Here is a 14196-nt window from a genome sequence, read left to right on the forward strand (position 1 = left end):
GCTGGGTATTCCAAAGAGGCTGATCCTTTGTCTGAAGATCCTCAATACTCTTCTCCTCCTCCTTCTCCTCAAATGAACCTTTCACATAGCAAGGGGCAAACCAACAAACACGTTCAGCGACATGTTGAAAGGTCTGAAAGGGATTGTTTGTGGCAGCTTTGCTTTTGTGTGCAGCAAAGCAGGGACTGGGAGTGGGCTGAGGAGTTTCAGCTGGAGCTGGGTGGGGGATGGTAGGCACTTACACTGGTGTGTCAGTATGCATTTTTGGCCTCATCCACCCCAAGTGCAGATGATCCAGCCCGAGTGAGGATGTACCGCCTGAGCGTGGATGTTCCACCCCGAGTACGGACGTAAAGATACTACTTGTAACTTACCTTTGTCAATACTTGAAAATCACAAACTTACACTTTTTGTCTAAACTTAGACTGAAAGTGTAAGTTTACCTTCTGAACTTTCAGCTACATCAAGAAGTTTGAGGTACTGCAGATGGAAGGGAGTGATCATTTTCCACTAAGCACAACATTAAGACTAGGGCCCTCATTCTGATACTGGCGGGCGGCGGAGGCCGCCCGCCAGAATTCAGCCCTCCATAATACCGCTTCGCGGTCAAAAGACCGCGGAGGGTATTATGAGTTTTTCCCTGGGCTGGCGGGCGGTCTCCAAAAGACCGCCCGCCAGCCCAGGGAAAAACTCCCTTCCCACGAGGATGCCGGCTCGTAATCGAGCCGGCGGAGTGGGAAGGTGCGACGGGTGCTGTTGCACCCGTTGCGTATTTCACTGTCTGCAAGGCAGACAGTGAAATACATTTTGGGGCCCTCTTACGGGGGCACCTGCAGTGCCCATGCCATTGGCATGGGCACTGCAGGGGCCCCCAGGGGCCCCGCGACTCCCCCTCCCGCCATCCGGTTCCCGGCGGGAGAACTGCCAGGAACTGGATGGCGGGAGGGGGAGTCGGAATCCCCAAGCCGGCGCAGCAAGCTGCGCCGGCTTGGAGGATTCCTTGGGGGCAGCGGGAAACCGGCGGGAGACCGCCGGTTTCCCTTCTCTGACCGCGGCTAAGCCGCCGCGGTCAGAATGCCCCGCGGGGCACCGCCGGCCTGTCGGCGGTGCCTCCCCGTCCAGCGGCCCTGGCGGTTACAAACCGCCAGGGTCGTAATGAGGGCCTAGGTATTGCTGCCAAAATGAAGCAAGTGCTCCCCTTAAAAGATTGCTATCTGAAACGGTTACAGACAAGGATATCAGAGACAAAGGCTCTTCAATATAAATACAGAGAAATTGCAGAAGAGATACCCCCTGATTTCATTCTGTGGTACGAGGATCTAATTAATGAAGTAGTTGCATGCCTAAAGGTTGAACTAAAAGCATTTAACAAAACACAACATAGAAATATGTTAGAGAAAGAAATAAGGAACATATAGTTTGATGGTAAATGCAGACTTCTAAAAGGAAGTATAAAGAAGCTTGAAAGACTGCTAGCATGTAAGAAATGAGTGCATAATGAAAAATGTTGGAAAATCATGTTTGAGACAATAGAGACATATAATACCAAATAATGTTGGGGGCTGGAAAAAATATGGTCTGGGAAAGAACCAGGGGAAGATGAGATGCTCAGGGGGAGAGGAAGCATGGGTGGAGTACCTGGAGGAATTGTACAATAAGGATGCACTAATTACTCAATGCCCAGTAAACTTTTATAATGATGAGAAAATAAAGAAGCAGTATTCTGTGGAAATAATGAAGAAGACAATTGAGTTCTTAGAGCTTACAAGGGCAGCTGCCCAGACAATCTGCTGACAGTTAAAATAAAAACAGATATTGATTGGTGGACTAGCTTGTTTTATCCCCTATTCCAAAAATCCTATGGACGGAAAGCTTTCTAGACAACTGGAAGGTAGCAGTAATTGAACCCATATATAAAAAAGGTGAGATCTCCTTTCTGGAAGCTATAGGCAAATATATTTGTTAGATGTGGGTGGTAACGTCTTTTCTAAAATTCTCCTTGGGATACTGAAAGAATGGGCAGAGACAAACTCAGTAATCACCATGGAGCAAGATAGTTTTAAAGGGGGACGTTCAACCTCAGATCACTGCTTCAGTACCCCTGATCTCCTGCCCAGTCCTGTAAAAATTTGTTCTGGCTTCCACCCTAGTTGATCCAGACATGAAGCGAAGAGATCTACAGTGAATGGACCCCAACAGTAGTCGATCAGTCGGAATATCTGAGGATCTAAATGCCACAAGCTCATACCGGACCATTCTCTCGAACACTAATTCGCCATCTCATTGGAAACCTCTGGTAGGTACTCTGCCATGACCAAGATGCTGTTGGTAAGGCAACATTTCTAAAACTGCTTGGCCAGATCCGCTAGCAGTTTGGATTTCAGGCCTCCCAAGTGGCTGATACATTGGACTGCCGATATATTGTCCAACTTTAGAAGGACACAGCAGTTGGCCCGTTCCTTAGTCCAGCACTGGACTGCAAAGGAGTCTGCCATTCATTTCAGGCAGTTGATGTGGAGTTGTTGTTCTTCCGCTAACCACTTTCCTCCTGTGAAGGAGTCTCCACATCGAGCTCCCCATCCTAACTTGTTTGCAGCAGACTCTATCACAACATCTGGATCAGTGCTGAAGATGGCTCTGAAATTCCATGCCTCCATGTGGGTTAGCAAACAACACACCTCCTCCTTGACTTTCTTAGTCAGAGGTACCTGCTTGGAATACTGGAGCCCCTTATGGAGATGGAAAGCCTTGAGTCGTTGAAGTGCTCTGTAATGTAACAGACCTAGGAATATGGCTTGGATGGAGGATGACAGCAAACCTACCACCTGACTCACCTGGCGCAGAGACATCGATGGACAGGACAAAGTGTGCTTCAATTCTCTGCTGATCTTTGCCATTTTCCTGGTGGTGAGGGTTTTGTCTGTGGAATTTATGATGAAACCCAGAATAGTTGGCTGCCTAGACTGAGTCAGAATGGATTTCTTTTGGTTTATCATGAAACCTAGACTTTGCAACAGACGAATTGTAGTGTGCAGTTGGCCCTGCAGCCTGATGGGGCACTGATTCACTAAAAGATCATCTAGATAGATGATCAACCTGGAGCATGTTCCCACGGCAAAGCCACCTGTGAATGTAAACGCTTGCAAAACAGCATATACAATTGTAAAACAGCATTAAACATGAGAAAAAAACAAGAGAGCCCTTATCTGCATGCTGGAGCAGGAAAGAAAGAGCATGTGGCAGACAGAGAGGCTTGTTATGATACCCAAGAGAACTGCTGATTGTTTGACTTTTGTAGTTTCCCTTTCCCAGGTGTTGCTGGGAAAGGTAGTTTATATACATGTTGAAGTCTGCTGGAGAGGAGAACAAAGGAAGAAAGTTAAGAATAATCCTCGCCTCTGGTCCTGGCATCAAATCATTTCTATTGTTATAAAAACTGAGATTATCATTTTTTCTTAGTGGCCAATAATCATGTCCTCCAATTAGTAGTTTGTGAGGCTCACTCCTAGGATAGTTTTTAGTTTTGTTGCACAGCAGTGCATAAGAAAGTTTTTTTTGTTGATTTGTTGGACCAATTTTATTTTGTGAGCCAGATCATGCAAAGACAACATATGTAGATTAAGATGTATTCTATTTGTTATGTATTTCTTTATAGGTGTCCATTAGCATGTGACAATAAATGGATCTTTCAGTTGTTAATGTAGTAGTAAATCTGAAACTTTACATATGCAGTCTAGTTTATTTTTTGGGCTTCCTTGCTACTTTTAGTAGGATTGTGCTGCATAGGAACGCCAAAGTGAATGAAAGGCAATCATTGTTATTGTTTTAAAATTGTAAACTATTACTTTTTTCCTAGTGGTTAATTAACAGGCCCTCCGAATAGTAGTTTGTATGGCCCAATGCTAGGTCAATTTTTCGGTTTGTCGCACGGGAGTGCAAAATAAAGATGGTTTTTGTTTGGGGAGCTGGGCCAATTTTATTTTGTAAGCCAGAGAGCATGTAAAGAAAACTTTTCCAGATTAAGATGTATTCTATTTGTTATTTGTTTATTTATTTATAGGTTTCCATTAGTATGTGACCATAAATGGGTATTTCATTTGTTCATGTAGTACATTTGAAACTTTACATTTGCAGTTTAGTTATTTTTTTTCAGCTTCCTAGCTACTTTAAGTAGTATTGTGCTAAAAGATATCACCAGCTGGTTAGCACTTATAACTTCATAACCACTTTACATCACTTGCAATAGCAACACAAGTCATCTACATAGTCTAATGTACATTACTGTGAAATTTCATTACAATCCGTTCAGGTGTTTTGCAGCTACATGATATATAAAAGTCTATGTAAAATGCATTGGATTTTAAGTGTATTTTGAGGCCCCTCTTTTTTCTTTGCACCCCCTTGACCAAACGTCACAAAACTTTCAATCCTCCTACAATGTAATGGGTGCAATATGTCTGCAAAGATTTGCTGAGATTTGTCAGGCAGGTGCAAAGCTATTGAGGGTCCAGAATCCAAGAACCCCATCTCTGGTAACCTTAACTATAACTACATAACTACAGAGTGGATATATATATATATATATATATATATATATATATATATATATATATATATATCCACGAAAGAAAACAAAGGTAAAAGTGACACTATAATCAGGTATGGTAATAATTCTTACTCTACGTGTAAAAAAAAAAAACTTAGAAAGTCACAAAAAAAAACCCAAAGATTCAATTTTCTTTTGGGAAATTGCACGGGGCAAACACGTTTTTGGATCCCTCCTTTTCCTTGGCTCTCACTTGAACTTTTTTTTTTAAAGTCCACTAATGTTCATTAAACAGAGCCAAAGTTACTAGCGTACCAAAAACGAGTTCTCCCATGGTAACTAAGTCTTAACTACATAACTTCAGACGTGCATGCATACACACACACATATACACACACACACACACACACACACAAACACACACACACATACACATAAATATATATATATAACCCAATGGCAGGCAACACTGGATATAGTTAAGATAGTTAGGATCATGTTTCCATGGGAAATGGATTTTGGGTTTGCTGGTAATTTTAGTGCCATTTGCCAAATCCGAGCAGATTGTTCCTCAAAACAATTTAAGTCACCTCAGCTCCTTCCTGTAAAGTGTTTGGGTGATCTGACAAGCAGAGGTTGAGAAAAAATTGGGCCTCAAAACATTACCTGAGGGCCTTTAGACAGCTACAGACAAACCAGCGGAACAGAATTACACCAAATTTGGCAGAAAGCTAGATCTTTACCCAGAATGGTGCTTTTTGTGACTTGGTGTATATCCTTTGAAGCAGTTTTAGATAAATTAAGCTTCAAAATGTATAGATATCTAGCGATTATTTACTACAGAGGGAGAAAAGGCAAATGAAGTATACTGATTGGCTGGATGAGAGGGACTGGTCTCAGGCTTTATTTGGCTGGTTGCAACAGTTAGAGAAATTAAAGTATAAAAGTTAGTGATATCTGAACAAATTGGCCTCACAGGAGATCCATGGTACTCATGTGGTATAGCAAATTAAAATAATAAAGTATTATGATTGGCAGAGAGACCCTTTTTTTCCAGTACTACAGGATCAGACTTGCCCTACAGAACTGAGCAATTTGATTGGCTGGCTGCAACATCAACAGAAATGTTGCAGCCACCATTACAGGACACAGGGACTCAGTCCTTGTGTCCTAAAGTTTAAAAGAACAAGTTACTTACCTTCGGTAACCCTTTTTCTGGTGGATACACTAACTACCTGTGGATTCCTCACCTTATGAATTCTATCATTGCCCCAGCATCCGACGGAAAGTCTTCTTCCTAGCTGTCTACGTCGACGAGGACGTCATATTGGCACGGCTCCACGTGACTCTGTCTGACGTCAACGTGCCAATAAGAGGTCCTCGTCGCGTACTGACGTCAGTTTCACCTCATTTTTTTCGTGCCCTAAAGGCGAACCGGTTTAAACCGACCATGAAAAATGATATATATATATAAACATATACGCACACAAAAATCTTGTCCATTGAATCCATATATTTACATTATCACCTTAAATACACGAATATACAAAAATATATAGAGAAATATATATATATATACAAATATACAAATATAAGAAGAAATGTTAAACCAAAAACTGCAAGATAACTGTGAAATGAGGCAGGCAACGGGGAGACGGGAGGGACCATGAGGAATCCACAGGTAGTTAGTGTATCCACCAGAAAAAGCGTTACCGAAGGTAAGTAACTTGTTCTTCTGTTGGATACAACTACCTGTGGATTCCTCACCTTATGAATAGAGTCCCAAGCAGTACCACACTCGGTGGTGGGTGCCCGCCTGATTGCACTAAGAAATCCTGCAATACCGAGCGAGCAAAATGACCGTCCCTCCTCATCTCAGAGTCTAAACAATAATGTTTCACAAAAGTATGGAGGGACGCCCAAGTTGCCGCTTTACATATATCTATTAATGGAACTCCTCTTGCTAGAGCCGAGGATGTAGATTTCGCTCTAGTAGAGTGGGCCCTGATAGCTTCAGAAGGGACCTTTTTTGCCAAAGAGTAACAAATCTTAATACACAAGATGACCCACGTGGAGAGTGTTCTTTTCTGAACCGCTCTGCCCTTTCGCTGTCCAGCATACCCAACAAACAGTTGATCATCTAAGCGAAAGTCCTTAGTCCTCTCTAGGTAAAAACTCAGGGCCCTCTTAGTCTCTCTTCTTCTTTAGACGGGTTAGGAGGAGGGTAAAACGCAGGAAGTGTGATATTTTGCCCTATATGTAAAGGGGTGACAACTTTCGGTAGAAAAGCAGCCCTGGTTTTTAGAACCACTTTATCAGGGAAAAACATGGTAAAAGGAGGCTTAACGGAGAGTGCCTGAAGCTCTCCAATCCTTCTGGCAGAAGTGATTGCGATTAAGAAAACGGTCTTCAAGACTAAATATCTCAATGGACATGAATGCATGGGCTCAAAAGGCGAACCCATTAAGAATGTCAAAACAAGATTTAAGTCCCACTGAGGCATGTGAAAGGGAGTAGGAGGAAACCTATTCACCAAACCCTTAAGGAACCTATTTACAATTGGAGACTTAAATAAAGATGGCTGGTCCGGAAGGCAAAGAAACGCCGACAGAGCTGCCAAGTAACCCTTAACTGTAGCTATCGCACAGCCTTTCTTCGCCAAAGGTGGGCCTTTAAGGGATCTTTTTGGTTCTCTCCACACCACAGCACAAATTTTGCCCACCTAGCGGCATAAATAGATTTAGTGGAGTGTCGCCTGGACGATAGTATAACATCCACTATATCCGGTGGGAGAGAAAACGAACTCAGGTTGCCCCGTTCAATCTCCAGGCATGAAGGTGCAGGCTCTGGAGGTGGGGGTGTAAAACCTGCCCCTGCGATTGTGAGAGGAGACATGCCCTGAGCGGGAGACGGAGCGGAGGGCACTGAGAGAGTTGAAGCAGGTCTGTATACCATACCCTTCTCGGCCAGTCAGGAGCCACCAAGATGACTTGGGACTGGTCCTGACGAATCTTCCTCAAAACCCGAGGAATCAAAGGTATGGGAGGAAACGCGTAAAGGAACTGGCCGCTCCAGGACATCTGAAACGCGTCCCCCAACGCCCCTTGCATCGGATACTGGAGGCTGCCGAATAACGGGCAATGGGCGTTCTCCCGAGTGGCGAATAAATCCACCTGAGGAGTACCCCACATCTCGAAGATGTGGAGGACTAGACCCGGATGGAGACACCACTCGTGATCTAATGAGAAGTGACGACTGAGCCCATCCGCACGTACATTCAGCACCCCAGCCAAATTATTTGCTATTAAGCAAATCTGATGGTCCTGAGCCCAGGACCAGAGTCGCAGGGCTTCTCTGCAGAGAAGGTACGACCCCACTCCTCCCTGCTTGTTTATATACCACATTGCGGTAGTGTTGTCCGTCAGGATCTGAACTGACTGACCGCGAAGGGAAGGGAGGAAGGCCTTGAGCGCCAAACGTACCGCCCGCAATTCCAACAGATTGATATGCAACATCTGTTCCGCTGGAGACCAATGACCCTTGATCTCCAGGTCCCCTAGATGAGCTCCCCACCCTAGAGTGGAAGCATCCGAAATCACTGTGGCCACTGGAGGAGGCAGTGAAAACGGTTTTCCTTGGGAAAGGTTGCCGTCCTCTGCCCACCAAAGAAGATCCGCTACAGCGTCCATGGAGATCTTTATTGAATCCCTGAGATCCCCCTTGTGCTGGAACCACTGTCTGCGGAGGCACCACTGAAGAGCCCTCATATGCCAGCGAGCGTGAGTGACCAACAGAATGCAAGAAGCAAACAGACCTAGCAGGCGTAAGACCTTGAGGACTGGAACTGCAGCTCCAATCTGAAACAACCGAATCAGCGCCTGAATGTCCCGAACCCGCTGAGGTGGGGGGTAGGCCCGAAACATTGTCGTGTCCAGTACTGCCCCTATGAACAGGAGGCGTTGAGAGGGCTCCAGGTGAGATTTGGGCACATTTACAGAAAAACCCAGATCGAACAACAACTGGGTTGTCATTCGCAGATGAGACAACACAAGCTCTGGAGACTTGGCTTTGATCAACCAATCGTCCAGGTAGGGAAAAACAGCTACTTCCCTCTTTCTGAGATGTGCTGCAACAACTGCCATCACCTTTGTGAAAACCCGAGGTGCTGAAGTAAGTCCAAACGGAAGGACCGCAAACTGGTAATGTTGCGATCCGACCACCAAAGGGAGATACTTCCTGTGCGACTTGATTATGGGAACATGAAAGTACGCGTCCTGCAAGTTGACAGACACCATCCAGTCTCCTTCGTTCAACGCCAATAGCACCTGCGCTAGGGTCAGCATTTTGAATTTTTCCTGCTTGAGGAACAAATTCAAAATCCTCAAGTCTAGGATCGGCCGCAACCGACCGTCCACTTTGGGAATCAGGAAATATCTTGAATAACACCCCTGACCCCTTTCCTGCAACGGCACCAACTCTATAGCGCCCTTTGCCAACATGGTGACAACCTCCTGTTGCAACAACAGAAGATGGTCTTCTGAACAAAAGGAGGGACGGGGGGAAGGGAGGAGGGAACTCCTGAAAGGGGAGAGCATAGCCCATTTCCACAATTCCTAGCACCCACGAGTCTGTTGTAATTGACCTCCATTTCTGTAGAAAAAGACTCAATCTTCCCCCTACAGGAGAAGTATGGCTGATAAAGTGGGGAAAACTAGGGCTGCTTCTGCTGTTGTCCACCAGAGGAGGATGAAGAAGAAGAGAGCTGCTGGGCTGGACCTCTAGCCCTACCCCTACCCCGCCCTCTAAAGGCACGATAGGGCGGATTGGCAGGTTGCTGGGTGTAAGATTGTGACCTTCGAAAGGCAGAGCCTCGAATAAATCCTCGAAACCTACGAAAAGGTCTGTAAGGCGTTGTAGAAGAGGCCTGTAATCCCAGGGACTTAGCTGTAGCCCGACAGTCCTTAAACCGTTCAAGGGCAGAGTCTGCCTTGTCCCCAAACAGCTTTTCCCCGTCAAACGGAAGGTCCATTAAGGTGGATTGTACATCTGATGAGAAACCAGAGGACCTTAACCAGGCATACCTCCTTGTAGCCACCGATGTTCCCATGGCCCTGGCAATAGAATCTGAGGTATCCAGGCCAGATTGTATAATCTGCTGTGCAGCAGCTTGAGCGTCCAAGAAAAGGGACCCAAAAGATTTCTGCATCTCCTGTGGCAGATCCCTTGCCATCTCCTTAGTAGAGTCCATTAGGGCATAGATGTATCTGCCTAGCACACAGGTGGAATTGGTAGCTCTAAGGGCCATGCTGCAAGATGAGAAAATCTTCTTTGAAGACTGCTCCATCCTCTTGGATTCCCTATCAGTCGGAACTCCAGGGAATGTTCCAGGGACAGTCTTTGCAGAACATGACGCCTGAACTACCAAGCTCTCCGGAGTCGGTGACTAGACAGAAAAATCGGATCTCCTGGGGCACTTCTATGCCTCCTCGCCACTGCCCTGTTCACAGCAGGAGATGTAACAGGCTTTTTCCACAGGTCCAAAATAGGCTCAGTCAAAGCCTCATTGAAACGCAGCAAAGGATCAGCACTGGAGGAAGATGGATGAAGTACCTCTGTGAGCAGGTTAGTTTTTACTTCTGCAGCGGACAAAGGCAAATCCAGATACTCAGCTGCCTTCCTCACCACTGCATGGAAGGAAGCGGCCTCCTCAGTAAACTCCCCCGGAGACGCAATGTCCCACTCCGGGGAAGTATCCAAACCACTTGCAGTGGCAAGACCCTGGAAGTCACCAGAAGGCTCGATCTCGCCTTCCTCAAGCCGTCTGTATTCCTCTTCCTCCAGAAGTCTCAATGCCTTCCTCCAAGATCTAAGATGTGTTTCCAGAGCCGGCGTCGACAAAGAATCCATCGACGCCGACGATCTCGAACCCCGAACAGGGCCAGGAAGGCTCCTAGATTCAACCGGCGCCGACCCGAAGTCGGCAGATGACCTTCTCGAAGCTGAATGGCCGGAAGGAGATGGAGCCGGTCTGGATGGAGACAACAACGACGTCGGATGGCGCGGAGAAGGAGTCGGTTGACGTGCCGACGGGTCCACAGTCACAGGCGAAGGACTCCTGCCAGAGGAGACCCCCGGCGCCGAACCGCCAGTCTCTGTAGGGCAGAAGGGCATGAATGGAGCAGCCCTGTACGACGCCGGCGAGCCCAAATTGAATGCCAATGGCCCCGTGGGACCCGCCGGTGCACCAGCAGGGGCCATGGATTGAAAAACAGCATACATCGCATTAAAAATGGGGGCGGATCCGTCCCTGGAGTCGGGAAAGCCGGGTACTGCTGTGCAGATGTCTGCTGAACATCAGGATCCCTTGGCGCCGGCGAAAAGTGAGGGCTACATTGAGTGACCTCATAAACTGAAGGCGCCGGTGACAACCACGGACTCTCCGGCTGAGGCGTGACAGTAGGACTCATCTCCCATGCCTTCTGGCGTCGTGAAGAAACGAGACCTCGATCGGCTCCGCTCCGAACGGCGCCGAGAGTCATGACTGTGCCGAGAGTCATGATGACGCCGCTTCTTATGTTTTTGGGGAGAAGCATGGGAGGAATCCTTCTTGTGTTCCTTCTTCTTTGCCTTGGCTAAGAAGAGCTTCGCCTCGCGCTCCTTCAAAGCTTTTGGATTCATGCTCTGACACGAAGAACAACCTTCCACATCATGTTCGGAACTAAGACACCAAATACAGTCCGGATGGGGGTCGGTCACTGACATCCGACCCCGGCATTCTCTACACAGCTTGAAACCGGACTTCTTCGGAGGCGACATTGTAACCTCCAAAAATCGTTACAGTTACCAACGGGCCAGGAAGAAAAACCGTTGGCGTCGAAGGCACGGAAAAAAGGAAAACTGACGGCAGTACGCCGACGAGGACCTCTTATTGGCACGTTGATGTCAGACGGAGTCACGTGGAGCCATGCCATTATGACGTCCTCGTCGACGTAGACAGCTAGGAAGAAGACTTTCCGTCGGATGCTGGCGCAAGGATCGAATTCATAAGGTGAGGAATCCACAGGTAGTTGTATCCATCAGAAAAATTATGTATGAGTGGTGTAGGGGTACCCTGACACCCTGAGGCTTAGGGTTGAATTAATTCATTGACACTAACACTATAGGATGGTGCCGGAATGATTGTATGATATCATCAGTGATGTTATCAATTATGTCTTTTGAGATGTCATCCATGACAACTTGTAATGAGTGATGTAATATGTGAGGTCATAAGCAGTAAATGGCAGGGTCACAAGTTATTGTTAGCTCAATAAACTATAATATAACTGGTGAATTTCAGAGGTTTATTGGCTTATGTCCACACCTAACTATATTGTCATTTTAACATTTCTTTTTTCAGTGAATTTCTACAGTTAATTTTTTAATACAAGCATAGCTCTTAGAATACCTAGGGCATAATGTATTTCATCTTTACTTTTTTCAGTGAATATATATATATATATATATATATATATATATATATACACACATATTTATATAAATATTTTTTTCACTTAAACAACTAAAGGTTACAGGTATGTTATAGTTAGAATCTGAATTTACTCGCACAAAACCATAGAAATTCAGCAGTTATAGTTATGGTTAGCTCAAGTAACTATAACTTGTGCCCTAAGGTAACATTAACTTGCGTCCACACCTTAGGGCACAAGTTATAGTTACTTGAAATAACTCTAACTATAACTGCTGAATTTCAATGGTTTTGTACAAGTAAATTCAGAACCTAACTATAATGTTCCTGTAACCTTTGTTTTTTTCAGTGAATTTCTATACTTTTTCAACATAAAGTAATTTTAATTACTATGGGGGTCATTACAACCCTGGCGGACGGTGTTAAAGCGGCGGTAAGACCGCTAACAGGCTGGCGGTCTTTTTTTTAGTATTATGACCATGGCGGTTACCGCCATGGTCATCCGCCGCTTCACCGTTACGCCCGCCAGGGCGGAGACGACCGCTGGGCTGGAGACCTGGGTCTCCAGCCCGGCGGCCGTCACAATACCGCCGCCAGTATTTCGACCCGGCTTACCTCCGTGGATTTCCAGCAGTAAGCCATATCAGTGCCAGGGAAATCCTACCCCCACACCCCACCCCCACCCCAACTCCCTCCCCTACACCCCCCACCACCCCTGCCACCCACCAAAGGTGGCAGGGCCCCCCTCCCCACCCGACCCCCAACATCACATAACTCACACACACATGACACGCACGCAGGCACCACCAACACACATACACGCACACACACCAACATACATGTCTACATCCACACACTCAGTCAGACACGCACACCCATATACAGACATACAATCACACATCCATACAGACAACCATACACGCACTCATTCCCAACACACGCAACACACCCGCAAGCATACACGCACTCACACCCCCCTCTACATACACAGATGCACACCCTCCACCCCCTTGCCACCCCCCAATGGTGGCAGGACCCCACTCCCCACCCACACCCCCAACATGCACATACACACACCTCCTCCCAACCCCCACCCCCAACATGCACATACACACACCCCTACATGCACGCATACACTACAACAACACATACCCGCACACATACACGCACACAGACATATACGCACACATTTCCCATGCACACAACACGCCCCTGCATGCATACACGCACTCAGACACCTCCTCTACATACTCACACGCACACCCCCATGCATGTACACAACACACAACACCCCCCCACCCCACTCCCCTAACGGACGATCGACTTACCTTGTCCGTCGATCCTCCGGGATTGGACGGGAGCCATGGGGCTGCCCCGCTGACACCACACCGCCAACAGAACACCGCTGCGCCGAATCACAGGACGTGATTCGCTGGGCGGTGTTCTGTTGGCGTGGCGGTGGAGCAACCTCCACTTCCCCGCCGCCCGCCAGTATGGCTGTTGGCGGCTCTCTGTCGTAAAAAGGACGGAGAGCAGCCAACTGTCATAATACGCCGAGTGGCAAACCTCCACTACTGGCGGTCTTCCGCACGGCGGTCCCTCAGCGGTCTTGTTAAAAGACCGCCGAGGTTGTAATGACTCCCTATGTGTTAATCCAACCACTGCTGTGCACGGCCTGCGGCCAGGCCCTGCATCCAAGCCCTTATAACCACCCAAACCTTTGCCGCTAACAGCCTTTGGCCATATGCAGTGGGTTGACCACAGGGCCTGTCTCTGTTAGTGGATCTGTGAGTGGGTGCGTGAGTGTCAGAGTGGGTCTGAAAGTAGCTGTGTGAGTCTATGAGTGGATCTGTGTGAGTGGTGCACGAGTCTCTGAGTGCCTGTATAGGGGAATAAATTTGTGTATGAATGAGTCTGTGAATGTTTTTTTCTTTTTTACATATTCTCAAATATTCTCAAATATCCTCAATTATTGCGCATGAAGGAAAAAAATCATTCGAAACCCTTAATTTGACACTCAAACACTCCTATATCACATCCCTGGGGTCAGGGTGCCATCACCCTGACCTCTATTTGTCACTTTAAATTTTATTTGTCAGCTCTACGGACCGTATCCCATTACTCAAAATGGTGGATGCAACTTTCTGGTCAGATTGCAGGCAACCAATCACAACATTCCTGC

Source organism: Pleurodeles waltl, chromosome 5 (assembly GCF_031143425.1).
Source record: "Pleurodeles waltl isolate 20211129_DDA chromosome 5, aPleWal1.hap1.20221129, whole genome shotgun sequence".
Taxonomy (NCBI): Eukaryota; Metazoa; Chordata; class Amphibia; order Caudata; family Salamandridae; genus Pleurodeles; species Pleurodeles waltl.